The 15642-nt window shown below is 36.2% G+C and overlaps 2 pseudogenes; one reads left to right on the forward strand and one right to left on the reverse strand.

The window, feature by feature from the left end:
* Nucleotides 1-2430: 2430 nt before the first annotated feature.
* On the reverse strand, nt 2431-3234 carry LOC132904331 (uncharacterized; annotated as a pseudogene).
* A 1778-nt stretch (nt 3235-5012) lies between these two features.
* LOC132904332 (activity-regulated cytoskeleton associated protein 1-like) lies at nt 5013-6048 on the forward strand (annotated as a pseudogene).
* Nucleotides 6049-15642: the final 9594 nt, after the last annotated feature.

Raw genomic sequence — 15642 nt, forward strand, 5'->3', positions numbered from 1 at the left:
GATTTTTTTATTCTTTCCTTGTAGTACAATTTTTTGGATGTAATTACAGACTTTTTTTAATATATATTTGTATTTTTTATAATAATTATGTAAAATTTTATTATTTGATCTTAAATTAAGGAGTTTTAATAATCTCTTATTTTTACATGATTTTTTTATTCCTACTGTTAACCAATATTTTTTTGGTGTTTTGTTTATTTTTAATTTTTGTTTTGGTATGCATTGGTCCAAGATGCTCATCATAGTGTTGTGAAATATTGCGTAGTTTTTATTTATATTTTGTTCGACTATGAGTTCGCGCAAATTTAATTCTCTTAATTTTATTTTAAATGAGTTAATATTATTTTTGTTGTACATTCAGTCAGAAAAGTATCGGGAATTGATTATTTATTTATGGTTCCAAATTCAAATTTTTGTTTTTTTTGTTGTTGTTAGATTGGCACAACTGTTTTCCATTTTGGCGCGGAGTTTGAGTTGCATCTGTTGTTTACATTAAATACAGTGCTATTTTTAGTTATATCATATCTAGTGTGTATTGCTAATTTCATAATGGATAAAAACATCGAACAAAGAGTTTGTCTTAAATTTTGCATTGCCAATGGAATATCGTGTTCGGAGTCACTGAAAATGTTACAGAAGGCTTACGGTGAATCGACTTTATCAAAAACTCGTGCTTATGAGTGGTACAAAGCGTTCAAAAGCGGTCGAGATGTGATGGAAGATTTGCCTCGCTCTGGTAGGCCATCAACGTCTGCAACTGAAGTTAACATCGCAAAAGTGAAGGAAATAGTGACTGAAAATCCTCATTCAACTTTGAGAGAGATAGCCACCGAACTTTCTGTATCTCACGAGTCCGTACCATTTTAACTAATAATTTGGGTATGAAACATGTTGCCGCTCGGCTAGTCCCAAAAGACCTGAATTTTTTTCAAAAACTCAATCGCATGAGAGTCGCTGAGGACATGCTAGAACGAGTCAATTCCGACCCAACATTCATGAAACGCATTGTTACTGGTGACGAGACGTGGGTTTACGAGTTTGACATGCAAACTAGTCAACAAGCTTCGGAGTGGCGCCTTCCAACTGAACCGAAACCGAAAAAACCACGCCAAAGTCGTTCAAAAGTCAAAGTCATGTTGACTGTTTTCTTTGACTATCGCGGTGTTGTGCACTCGGAATTCTTGCCGGAAGGTCAAACGGTAAATAAGGAATATTATTTGAGTGTTATGCGGCGTTTAAGAGAGCAAATCCGACGAAAAAGGCCAGATTTGTGGAAAGAAAATTCTTGGATTTTGCACCATGATAATGCCCCTTCGCACAAGGCCATCATTGTGAATGAATTTTTAACCAAACACTCAACAAATACCATCGAGCAACCACCATATTCACCAGATATGGCTCCAGCCGACTTTTTTCTTTTTCCTAAACTCAAATTACCACTTCGTGGCACCCGTTTTCAATCGGTAGAAGACATAAAAGAGAATTCGCGGCGAGAACTGACCTCAATTCCGGAAACAGCGTTTAAAAAATGTTTTGATGATTGGATTATTCGTTGGCGTAAGTGTATCGTTTCTAAAGGAGCATATTTTGAAGGTGATAAAATAAATTTGGATGAATAACAAACAGTTTGTGTATTATTGATCTTTTCCTGCTACTTTCTTGACAGAGTAGTATATTCTTTTAATGGCATACCAGTCGTTTTTATTTCGTTTTTGTTTTGTTTTGAAGCTAATAGTGGTTGCAGCATGTGCGGAAAATCCTAGTTTCTTTACTTTTGTTTTTATTTCGGCTTTGAAATTAGTAAATATTTAATCTATACAAGTAGCAGATGTTTTAGTAAAATGTGTCGGCTCGTTTATGTGCTGTTCGAAACTATATTCTGCCATTTGATTAAGGAATTTCTTAATGTTCGGTTTATTTTCTAGAGTGTTGATATTAAAATCACCGCCTATGACAATTTTATGGGTTGGGTATTTGTTATTTAGGTAATTTAATATTTTTTGTAATTGTTGTTTAAAAATGTCAGACCTTCTTCCATTCCAGTATAATGATATTAATAAAACATTTTCATTCAATATTTCCGCGGCACATAATTCCAAATTATATTCTATAGACATCTTGGTAATATCAGTCTTCTCTCTTGATTCTATTTGGTCCTGTACTAGGATGCAGACTCCACCACCATCATATTCCCTCCGGCAGTATGATGCAGCGACTTTGTATCCACTAAAATTTATTAAGTTAATTTTTTCCTTAGTTAGCCACGTGTCAGACATACATATGGCATCATAAGTGGGTTTTTGGTTTATGAATGCTTCCTATAAGTGTTTTTTGTTGTTGATGCTTTGAAAATTTTGAAACAAGATGTTAAATTGTTGTTTATCTACGAAAGGAGGTATTCTTACTGGGTGTTGACGGTCCATTCTCGCTTTATTTCTTGTTAATCGCTTCCTCTAGCAGCTCCATTTTCTTTCCTTCTATATATAATTTGTTATTTTTTATAACAGCATATTTTCCTTTGCTTCGTGCTTTAAACATTTCTTCACGTAGTAATTTCATTTCTTTTAATGCATTTCCTTCCATATACTGTGATACAGAAAGGCCAGTTCCTTTGAAAAACTAGCTATTATTTAAAATATATTTGGTCATCTTTTTACTGATTAGTTCAATTATTAATGGACGGTGTTTATTATTGCTGAATCTTCCCATTCTGTGAGTTTCCTCTATGTAGCCAAGAAGATCTATGTTGAGGATTTCACGAAAGGCCTCAGCTACTCTCCCGTGTAGGTCGTATTCGGATTCTTTATATTCATGGAGACCGTAGAGTACAATTTTTTTATTGCTATTTTCTGGTATTGCTCGTGCTGGTAATTCGCTTGATCCTGGGCTTCGAACTTTATGTTCGATCTCTTAAATTTCTTTTATCAATTTCTCGTTTTTTTATTACTTTGACTATTGACTTATGTTTTCAAGCGTCAAGTCCGATTTTTCTTTAGAGTTTTCTTTGATGAGTGTGTCTCCTAGGATGCTTATTTCTTCGGAGTTTACTGAATCATTCATCATTGTAAAAGTCCTTTTATTTCGCGATGTTACATGGCTCACTTCCGATATGGAATGAGAGGCTTGCTCGTCATGATGCTCGCCATGGCGTATAGGCGTGTTAGAGTTGCCTTCTTTAGGTATTTTACAGATACATGCTTGGCAACGCCAACTTTTTTTATTCTCTTTTGACATAGTATTATAAAACCTCGGGCTGGATACATTGGCACATACAAGGTCATATCTTTCATCACATAAAGAACAGTCCAGATACTCTCTATCAGTGATGACTTGTGTGCATCCTACACTGACTGCACTGATGTTGACATTATTATACTAATTAATTATGTGATTATTTCGTATTTCCCAAATGAGCCCTCTAGTGGTGATTTAGCAATTCTCCGAAAGTAGATCAATAGTTTTGCTTTTGCTTCCTGCAACTTCTGCTTGTTGTGTTATGTATTTGTTATTGGAATCTTCGGTAGATGGCGCTGTTTATAATTGTTACCATATAGATTGTTTTATTTGGTCTCAAGAGATAACGAAAACAAGATTACAAAGAAGATATGACAATTTTGATTTATTTTCTATGTATTTTCGTACCTTATTTTTCATTTATTTCTTCGTTCTTCGTACTCGTTTATGGTCGGTATTTATTGTAGTGTAATTAGCGCTGGCTTTGCCGATATAACACTTGCACCGTATTTTCACTTTATTTAGAGATGATATTTAACGATATTTACGAGATTCACTGTTGTTTTCTATTTATAAGCAATTATTTACACAGAGCAGATACTGTACTATCCATTATTATAACTACCCTCCTCCAACTGTCTCCTCCTTAAGGACTCCGACTCCTCCTTAAGGAGTATGGGAAGACCCCACGTCAGCAGCGCCTTTCGCTGCTCGATTGTCGCCCGGTAAGGTTGTTGGTTGTGGTTGGCATCAATAAGAGTGAGTCTGTTCCATTTATTATTTTGTTGTTTGTTTATTTGTAAACAACTTTTTGTTTGTTTGTAAACTCTTTATTGCACATAAAAATAAATATAACAAATTACAAAACAGTTATTGGTTTAGAAGAATATGTACAATGGCGGACTTATCCCCAATGGGATTTCTTCCAGTCAACCAAAATATAAAGGAAAATCCAAAATTAAAAAGGCAGCGCACATAAAAAGCAATGAGGATGCAGTATAATTAACAATACATTTCTACATAATTAAAGATAAACATAAATAATTTATATATATATATATTTATATATAAGACAATTTAGTCAATTCTGTGAGAACTCTCGACAAATTAAACTACGTGTTGCTCTGTAAAACAAAGATTATTTTTATTTATAACTTTTACATTAGAAAAATACACACAATTACAATTACCAACTGAAATAAAACAAACTATACCTGTAAAACAAAGAAACGACATTTAAAGTTACTTTGTCGATCTCTTTTTACTACTTAACACAATCTTTAATTCACCTTTTTATTATCGTAAATCTGACGCCATCTTGTGTTTACAATATCATCTTATAGCAAACCGTAGCGCCAAATATCCGGTACGAGCGAATCGCGCATGCGCGCCACGGCGATATCGAGACTAATCCAATAGTTATCGACTCTGACATCGCCGTCCAATCATAGGCCACGACGCACGCGCCACCACTACTAGTTCCCACCGCGTACGTCCGCCATGTTTATGACTCTCTTCCGCCCTTTCTTCTCTTTTGGTAAGTCACCGCGTGCGCGTCTTTCCTAACATTGTTTTGTTAAATACCTTAGTCAGGGCTAATTAATTTTAAGAACTCAACCCTTGTTCTCATTAAAATAGTTTTTATATATATATTCTGTGTAGTGTACCAAATAAACCTTTTATCAACAAAGTGACTTTTTATCATCTACAACACTACCTCATATGTGGCGCTCCAACGTTAGTTTTTTCATACAGTGTTAGTGTTCAGTTTTTTTCCCGGTGACTCAAAATGCCGATAACAAGGAGTCGTGCGGCAAGTCTAACTCGCAAGGAAGATACACCAGAGGTATTTCAAGACCCTTCGCGACCAACGTCGCCGTCTGCCAATTTTCAATATGGCAGCGACGCCGCCGCTTCATCGCCAACGCTACGTACCGACGCCACGTTTTCGGGAGAAAACGTCGCAACCATAATCGCGTCACTTCAGCGATCTCAAACCGAAGCATTCAGAGACTTGCTGGAGTCCGTAACGAGGGCAAACTCCACTCCAATATCGGTTCGCTAGGTCAAGGAACCCTAGCGCGCTGCACATTTACATTCGCGGGCCAACCTCAAGAAAGCGTTGAGGCATTCACAGACGCTGTCAAAGCCTACAGCGATTGTGCCCAAGTCGCGGATGCTAACATCATAAAAGGGCTATCGTTCCTTTTCAAAGACGAAGCTGCCACGTGGTGGCAAGGAATCAAACACTCGGTGTCGTCATGGCAGGAAGCCAAAAATAATCTCGTTAGTGCATTTGGTGATCGACGGCCACCTCATCGTATTTATCTGGAAATATTCGCTAAACCGCAGAAGGAAGAAAATACGGACATATTCATATCACGTATTCGTGCCCTTCTCGCCCGGCTGCCGAAAGGCGACCTGTCTGTGTCCGCGCAACTAGACATAACATACGTGTTGCTCCACAGCCGTATTAGGAAAAGAATACGAAGAGAAGAATTTAATAATTTTGCCGATTTGCTCCGCCTGGCGCGAACCATCGAGGATTCATTCGACGAGGCCCGGAGGCCTAGTTCAGGTCCCGCCATCCCTCCTCCCCCGTCTTCTGATACCGCACCCGCACGCGTTCCGACCGTAGCCGCGCGCGCACCCGCGCGCCCCTCGGCGCGGCCTCCACCTCCTTCAGCTCCGGTGCGACAACCACCTGCGTCAGCTGCCCCGACGGCGATGCAAACGCAGGAGTCCGCCGCCGTCACTAAGAAATCCCGGCCAACGTGTGTTTACTGCATACCAGGGACCAGTGTCGTAAGTTGAAGAATCAAGGTGAGTCGCAATCTTTTAATAACTCTGCGGAAGTGCATAACGATAATAATAGTGCTAGTGAAATATCAAGTGCGCAAAACCAAGCATTTTATTCTTTAAATTCACGGGACATACAAAGTGTTTCGTCGCGTTTTTCATCCAAAAACTGTAGTCATAAATCATGTAATAGTAGGCATAATCAAATATCTAGTTATAAGTTACATTCTCCACATAATTTTATAACTAATAATAATTCGCATTTTTCTGATGACGTATTTTGTGCTCCTAATGACAACAGATGTAACTCCAAAATTCCAAAAAACGATATTTCCCAATTTTGTCAAACATCATGTTGTAATTCGAAATCTTGTTTATGTGAGTTATCAAATAGTTCAAATATAAAGTGCCATAAGCCTAAAAATACAAAAATAATTTTTTGCACTAAATCTTGTAAAGAAAATTGTCTTAATTCAAATTTTTCAAATATGGATGTAACTACTAAACATTCCATTCAAAGTAACAATTCTATTTTGCCTGTATCTGTTTGTGACAATTCGAATTTTGAAAACGGTCCTAACTCCGAAAATTCAAATAACGGAGTTACCTACTTTTGTGATAAGACCAGTAGGAAAATTTTTCCTATGTGCAAAAATGATAATATAAATAAGTTATGTTGTGATAATTTTTTTTTATGTAGCGGAACCGATGTTGCACGCGGTGACGATTTCGCGGAAACCACCTTTGGGCGCGATTTAAGACCCATTTTTAATATTAAAATTTTAGGTTTTCATGGTACCGCGTTGATAGACACGGCGGCCAAGCACTGTATCGCTGGCCACTCGCTATATACTCTCCTTCTAAGTCAGGGACATCGCCTCCACTCGTCGTCGCGTGAAATAAAGCTTGCCGACGGCGTAGTGCGCTCAATGGATGTACTCACCACCACTATTGATGTGCACTTAGAAACGAAAATTATCACCATGCCTTTTATAATTTTTCCCGAATCAACTAATAATGAAACATTGTTAGGTATCGATTTTATTACCGCCGCCGGCGTAGTTATAGATTTTTATAAGGGCGTATGGTTCTTCAGTACTAATGGTGAGGTCCAATATAAACTGTGCTTCGAACCTATCTCGCGTAGTGTGTCCTGTGCTTCAGCAGAAATTTTAAGAGCTGATGAAGGTACTCAGCTTACGCCTGCCGAGCGACAAGCGCTTGCTGGCGTCATCGCCAGTGTAGTATAGGTATCACTTAAGATATAATAAATTAAATATTAAAGACATTGGTTATATTATGATGTCATAGTTTGGAATGCATGCAAGTCCTTATAAGGCATAGTTGATAAAACATTATTGTTTATATTTAAGATCCGTACATCGGAATGTTAGGTACTCTTTTGAGGCACCGCTATTTGAATTAATATTTTATTTTATTATTAAATGTAAACATCCAACCACCCACTTAGGAGGGTGACGTGTATTACTAGTATATAAGTTCCCTTATAATCAAATAAAAGTTAGTTTCAACACAGCTCGTACTTGTTTTACTTGTGTCCCGATCACCCATCAACACATGGCGACCCTGCCAGTGCGCGCGCGTCCAGTTACTTAGCTCGAATCTGAGAGGACCTTCCAAATATAGTATACGACTAAATTCCAATCTATCTCGATATGTAATTTACGATGGGGAATCATCAAACTGCTCCAGTCCCGCCTGCCTCTAGCACACCTCCCGAGATTTATACTCAATTGGGAAAAAACAATTTAATTGAGCAACATTATTTAAGCCAAGGACTTAATAATATAAATTTATACCTCTGTATTGTGGTAGTTGCTGGATTTCTAATTATCATTTTTGTATTGATTCGTTATATCAATACCTGTTTAAACAAAAGAATTGAGAAACGTGCACAGGGAGAAATATTTAAACAACAAGTAAGAAACTAAAATGGAAAGATACATTAAGGCCGTAGAAGAAGAAATAAAGATATTGTGTGAGTCGTATAATCTCTTTTGTCAAGGCACAAACGTTACCAAGGAAGAAGGGCGCACAGCGATAGTAACATATGTGGAAGGACAAAAAGGTCACTATCGGTGGAGTCCCGAGAATATGACAGCAAAAATATTTGCGGATATTTCTAGACTATTGGACGTAGAGTTTGAAGATGGGACTAAAGGTATAGCCCAGATGTCCGTAATCTACGAGGGAAAGTTATTATTTATATGGAAAATCGTGTGGGAAAGAGACAGCACATATGCTGAGTGGTGAAAAGTGTTAAAGTGCGTGTGAAAAGTGCACCTATGGACTCTAGGTGATATAAATTGTAAGTATATTAACTAGCCTTTATATTCATTAATTATGTTCTTATATTATGTATCATCAATTTACTTTATAAAAGTGAGTAAGATCTATGGCAGATATAGAACAGTTAATTGAAGGGTTAAAAGATATTAGAACGTATTTAATTAAATTGGGACCAGCACGACGTAAAACTCAGAATTTAGAGATAAAAATTAAAGACGTGGAACAAAATTATTTAAAATTTAATGAATTAATTAAAAATTATAGTGATCTTATAAAATCTGGTACTATTGACGAAAAAGTAGTAAAAAACATTAATAAAGTAAGTGCAATATACATAGATTTATATGATAACATTAAAAATTTATTTACTGAAAAGAATCAAGAAGACATGGAAACTTTTAATATTAAAACAGCTTTAGGATTAATACCTGTAATGACAGAGGATGAAAAAGCTATTCAACAATTAATTGATAATATTGAGTACTATAGCTCAATGTTAACTAAACCGGAGTGTATATCAAAATTGATACAATTTATTTTAAAAAGCAGGTTAACACAATCCGCGAAACTAAAACTAAATAATGACTATCCTACTATTGTCGCATTGTTGAATGATATGAAGAGTAATTTACTTGCAAAAAAAAGTGCTAACGCAGTACAAACAAAATTACATAACGCAAGACAAAATAGTGTATCTATTTCCGAATTTGGACAAGAATTATCGGAACTTTTCGTTAAATTAACAATTGCACAAGCCAATGGTAATTCCGATGACTACAAAACATTAAGAGCAATTAATGAGAAAATGGCAATTAAAAAATTTGCTGATGGGTTGCGAAATCGTAGGATTAGCACCATAATCGCAGCTAGAAATTTTGACTCCCTTAAAGATGCCATTCAGGCAGCAGTAGATGAAGAAACAACTGCACCAGGAGCACCTGAAGGTGTAAGTTTATTCTATCGTAATAACACACATAGAGGAACCTATCGTCATGCAGTAGGCAATAATCAACAGAGAGGTAATTTCAGGGGAAATTATTATAAGACATTCAATACTACTACAAATCGAAATAACAGTAATAATATGCGCTATAACCAGAAATTTCAACGAGGTTATAACGCATCAAAAAGTTTCCGGGGAAGAAATACTTCAAGTGGATACAATAGAGGTATTAATAGAGGTATCAATAGATATCAAAACAATAGGAGCAATCATCAAAATACATATAAAAATACGGGAAATATTAACATGCTTAGTAGTACATCAGGTAATATAAATAGTGAAGAGAATTTACAACTTGATGAGTTTTTTCGTGAATAATAATCACATATTTACAGTCGGCAATTCAATGACTATAGAGTTATATTGTAATGGTAACTTAAACACTTGGTTGATTGACTCAGGAGCCACGATATCAGCAATTAAATATGAATATATTAAGAAACATAACATAAAAATGCATTTTAGTGATTTACAAATCTGTGGAATTGGAGGTAATATAAAAGCAATAGGATATACTTATTTACGATTACAATTAGGGAATGACGTTATTACTCAAAAGGTTTATGTTTTCAATTCCTTACCATGTATTACAACAGGCATTCTTGGACATGATTTCTTATACAAAAATAAAGCCATACTTAATTATGAAACAGATACAATTTCGATTGCATTGAATAATCGCAAATTAATAACGTTAAAATTAAAGAATAAGTCATGTTACACATTAACACCACGTTCAGAATCTATTGTATATGTGAGATGTAACATAAATAAAGATTGTGTAGTTTGTGCTAAAGAATTAAATGAAGGAGTATTTATCGCTAGCACTATTGCCAAACCTATTGATGGAAAAATACCTATCTTAATTTTAAATACTACGAATAAAGAAATAAAATTAGACAAAATAAATACCACAGTACACGACCTTGATGATTACAATTATTGCAAATTCGAAAAACCTAATGAAATTAATGCTGATAGAGTTAAAACGTTGTTTACTCAGTTGAATTTAAATCATTTAAATACGGAAGAAAAAAAGGAATTAAATAAAATATGTGCCAAATACGCCGATGTTTTTCAATTACCAAATGATAAATTAACCGTCACAACATTATGTAAACAGTCGATACAATTAAAACCAAATATTGATCCAGTATATACAAAAAATTATAGGTTGCCACAAACACAAAAAAAAGAATTAGATAAACAAATAGATAAAATGTTAAAGGATGGAATAATAGAACCAACAAGAAGTGAATGGTCTAGTCCCGTATTATTAGTACCAAAGAAAGTTGATCCATCGGGCGAAAAGAAATGGCGCCTTGTTATTGATTACAGAAAACTTAATGACAGGATCCAGGATGATAAATTCCCTCTGCCTAACATAACCGAAATATTAGATTCCTTATCTGGTTCTATTTATTTCAGTCATTTAGATCTTTTTTCTGGTTATTACCAACAGGAACTCGAAAAAGAATCAAGAAAATTTACAGCGTTTTGCTCAGGCCAGTATCAAATGACTCGATTACCTATGGGTCTAAAAATTAGCCCAGGTGCATTTAGCAGAATGATAACATTAGCTATGTCAGGTTTAACGTACGAAAAATGCTTCGTGTATTTAGATGATATAGTGGTTTTCGGCCGAAATTTAGAAAATCATAATAGTAATTTAATAAGTGTTCTTGAAAGATTAAGAAAAGTTAACTTGAAATTAAATCCAGTAAAATGCGAGTTCCTAAAAAAGGAACTACTATACTTAGGTCATGTAGTAACAGCTGAAGGAATTTTACCAGATCCAGGCAAAATAGAAGCGATTCGTAATTACCCAACACCAAACAACGAAAAAGAGGTAAAAAGTTTTGTTGCTTTGGCAAATTATTACAGGAAATTTATATCCAAGTTCGCAGAAAAGGCTTACCCATTAACCCAGTTAAGTAAAAAAAATATTAAATTTCATTGGGACAAGAATTGCCAAAATGCTTTTTGTAGTTTAAAGAAAGCAATAAGTTTCCCGCCGGTATTGCAATATCCAAATTTCAGTGAAAACAACGAATTTATTTTACAAACAGATGCATCAGGATATGCTATAGGTGCGGTTCTTTCAAATAATGACGATCGCCCAATAGCTTTTGCAAGCCGAAATTTAAATAAATCTGAACTAAATTATGCTACCATAGAAAAAGAACTTCTTGCTATAGTATGGGCAATCAAATATTTCAGACCATATTTATATGGTACCTACACATTTTAAAATAAAAACAGATCATAAACCTTTAATTTATCTTTTTAACATGAAAGATCCCTCTAGTCGTTTAACAAAGTTTAGACTTCTTTTAGAAGAATATGATTTCACTGTAGAGTACATAAAAGGAAAAGAAAACATAGTGGCAGATGCTTTATCACGTACGAAAATCACTGTTAAAGATTTAAAAGAAATGAATGAATGTATAAATGTCATGACGAGAGCAATGAGAAATAGAATGGCAAAACAATCGAGCCAAAATATGAATCAGGAGAACAACTGTAGGACTGATCACCCGAAAGTTGTAGATATTAACTCCAAAATAAATGGATGTGTCGAATTACGTTTTCTAAACGTTACTGAGCTCAGAAAAATAAAAGCATTAATGCGCAGTAAAAACTATGATATTCAAGAACTAGGAAATTTTACATACGTTAAAAATCAAAATACTCTTTATATTAAACCACTTTCCTCAGAACAAAAGGTACGAGATACCCTTGTGAAGGAACTTGGTATAGCATGTGAAAAATGGAAAATAAATCAAATAACTGTTATTAAAGATAATAACAATAAAATGATAGTAGAAAAGCTAGCTAATGAAATAAAAAACGATGTTAATTGGACTAGTCCACAGTTATGTATACTAAAAAATGTATCAAGAGTAGAAAATAAAGACGATAGGAAGGTAATATTAAATGATTTCCATTTACTACCCACTAGCGGTCACGCAGGGATTAAAAGAATGTATAACAATATAAAAAGACGTTATTTTTGGATAGGACTAGAAGACGATATTAAAAATTTTGTGAAAAAATGTTCTAAATGTCAAAAAGAAAAGTTTTCTTTGTATACTAAGGAACCTATGACTATCACAACCACAGCCAGCACTGCATTCCAGAAAATTTTCTTAGATGTTGTTGGACCCTTAGACACAGATACAAAGAACTTTTCTTACATTTTAACCCTTCAATGCGACTTAACGAAATATATTGAAGCCTACCCATTAGTGACGAAAGGTTCAAAAGAAATCGCTGAAACTCTAGTAAGTAATTTTATACTACGTTATGGTGTTCCAGAAATGATAACAACCGACAGGGGTTCCGAATTCACTTCAACTATTTTTCAAGAAGTATGCAATTTGTTACAAATAAAAAAGAATACATCTACAGCATATCATCATCAAAGTATTGGGGCATTAGAAAACACCCATAAAAGTCTTGGCGCTTATCTTCGAATACAAACTGATAATAATCCAGAACATTGGAGTAAGTGGCTACCATTTTGGTGCTTCGCTTACAATACTTCAGTTCATACTGAGACAAAATTTACACCATTTGAATTAGTATTTGGTAAAAAGTGTAACCTACCTAGTAATTTAACATCTCAGATTGAACCTCTGTATAATCATGAAAATTATCCAATGGAACTTCGTTATAGGCTTCAAATATCTCAAAGAGATGCTAGGGAAAATTTAATTAAGTCTAAAATTGTAAGAAAAGAAAAGTATGATAAGTATATTAAGCCAACAGTATATAAACCAAATGATGACATACTTATAAGAAATGAAAATAGAAATAAGTTTACTAGCATATTTTCAGGTCCATATAAAGTTGTGAGAGAGTTAAGTCCAAATGTAGAGATAATAAAAAATGGCAAGATAGATGTAGTTCATAAGAATCGTACTAAGAGATATATACCCGATACTAATTGTACTAGTTAAAAAAAAAAAAATAATGATAAAAAAAAAAATATATATATACATACATATATTTTTTTTTGTAATCGGTGGAGATGTAGTATAGGTATCACTTAAGATATAATAAATTAAATATTAAAGACATTGGTTATATTATGATGTCATAGTTTGGAATGCATGCAAGTCCTTATAAGGCATAGTTGATAAAACATTATTGTTTATATTTAAGATCCGTACATCGGAATGTTAGGTACTCTTTTGAGGCACCGCTATTTGAATTAATATTTTATTTTATTATTAAATGTAAACATCCAACCACCCACTTAGGAGGGTGACGTGTATTACTAGTATATAAGTTCCCTTATAATCAAATAAAAGTTAGTTACAACACAGCTCGTACTTGTTTTACTTGTGTCCCGATCACCCATCAACACACCAGGTACACTCACGTGTTTAAAGTAGGGGGAGGCCCCACACCACATGCAGAACATCGCATTGATACAGGTGAGCACCCACCAATAGCCGTACCGCCTTACCGTCTCAACCCCGCTAAGAAAGAGTTGATGAAAAATGAAATAGATAAGATGTTGCAAGACGACATCATCGAAGAGTGTGAATCAGCTTGGTGTTCACCGGCGCTAATGGTGCCGAAGTCCAATGGTGGTATTCGCTTCTGCGTCGATTACAGGCGTTTGAATGCAGTTACCAAAGCTGACACATACCCAATGCCACGCATTGATGAATTGCTTCAGAGTACAAAACGACACTGCTACATGAGCACACTGGACCTGCGCTCATCGTCCTGGCAGGTAAGTGTACGCAAGGCTGACAGAGACAAAACAGCTTTTGTCTGCCCGTTGGGAACCTACAGGTTTAAAAGGATGCCCTTTGGCCTTCGTAACGCGCCAGCTACGTTCCAGCGTCTCATCGATCGTCTTCGTTCCTGCTCTGCTCTTAAAGACGTAACTGTTCTTGCATATTTAGATGATTTGCTCGTCATTTCTCAAGGTTACCAACGCCATCTACAGGATCTAGATGCAGTTTTCAAGCGGCTCGCCAAATTCAACCTCCACGTTAACAGGGACAAGTGCTTTTTCGCTAGAGATAGCGTCAAATACCTAGGGCACGTAATAACGCAAGAAGGCGTATCCACAGACCCTGCTAAAGTGAGTGCCGTCCTTGAAATGAAAGAACCAGGTACGTTAAAACACTTGCGAACTTTCTTGCAAACATGCTCATGGTTCAGAAAGTTCATTCCGAACTTTTCTAAAGTCGCCGAACCTTTGACACGTCTAACTAGGAAAAGCCAAGCTTGGTCATGGGGCATAGAACAGACACAGGCATTTAATGAGCTTAAGCGTCTATTGACTACAGCTCTAATACTGGTTCAAGCCGATTTCAGTCGTCCCTTCATTCTGCGTACAGACGCAAGTAACTACGCTTTAGGTGCGGTTTTATTACAGGGCGATAACAATCAGGAAAGGCCGATCGAGTACGCTAGCCGTCTCCTTAACGCTGCGGAGCGGAATTACTCCACTACTGAACGAGAGGCACTCGCCGTAGTGTGGGCGGTAGAGCGATTTCGACCTTACCTAGACGGACAACCAGTTATAATCGGCAGCGATCATCAACCTCTCCGCTGGCTGCTGTCTTTGAAATCGCCAGCCGGTAGGTTAGTTCGTTGGGCCCTAAAGCTCCAATCCTTTGACATCAAATTCCAATATACTCCAGGTAAGGCAAATGTTGTGGCAGACACCCTAAGTAGACCGATATGTTCTAAGGAATCTCGCACGGACTGTGGTCTTTGCTCTGTTATCTGTGATCTGCCTGCTAAATCACCCAGCCAGCTCCGCCAAGAACAGACTGCGGACCCTGAATTGGAAAAGGTTATCAAGGAGCTCGAGGGAACGGATGACGTCGCAGCACAACGATGGCTAGATAGAGGCTATCTAATGGATCAGGGAGTCTTGTACCGTTTTAATCCAGACTCTGACACCGAATCCCCTCAACTAGTCATTCCGGCCAGTCAAGTTGCAGATATTTTGAAGGAGTTACATGACTCCCCAACAGCTGGTCATCATGGTATTGATAGAACCTATCAAAAAGTAGCTCAGTTGTATTATTTCACAGGGATGCGGAGAATAATCACCGATTATGTCAAAGCCTGCATCCACTGTCAACGCTACAAAGCTAATAACTCCAAGCCACCTGGTTTACTTCAAACTCCCGTTATGAACCAACGTAACGAAGTGTTGGCCATTGACTTGTTCGGCCCTTTACCGGAAGGAGACCAGGGGGAGCGATGGATCCTACTAGTAGAAGACACAGCAACTCGATGGACCGAGTTGTATGCTTTAA

The sequence above is a fragment of the Amyelois transitella genome, chromosome W (genome assembly GCF_032362555.1).
Source record: "Amyelois transitella isolate CPQ chromosome W, ilAmyTran1.1, whole genome shotgun sequence".
NCBI lineage: Eukaryota > Metazoa > Arthropoda > Insecta > Lepidoptera > Pyralidae > Amyelois > Amyelois transitella.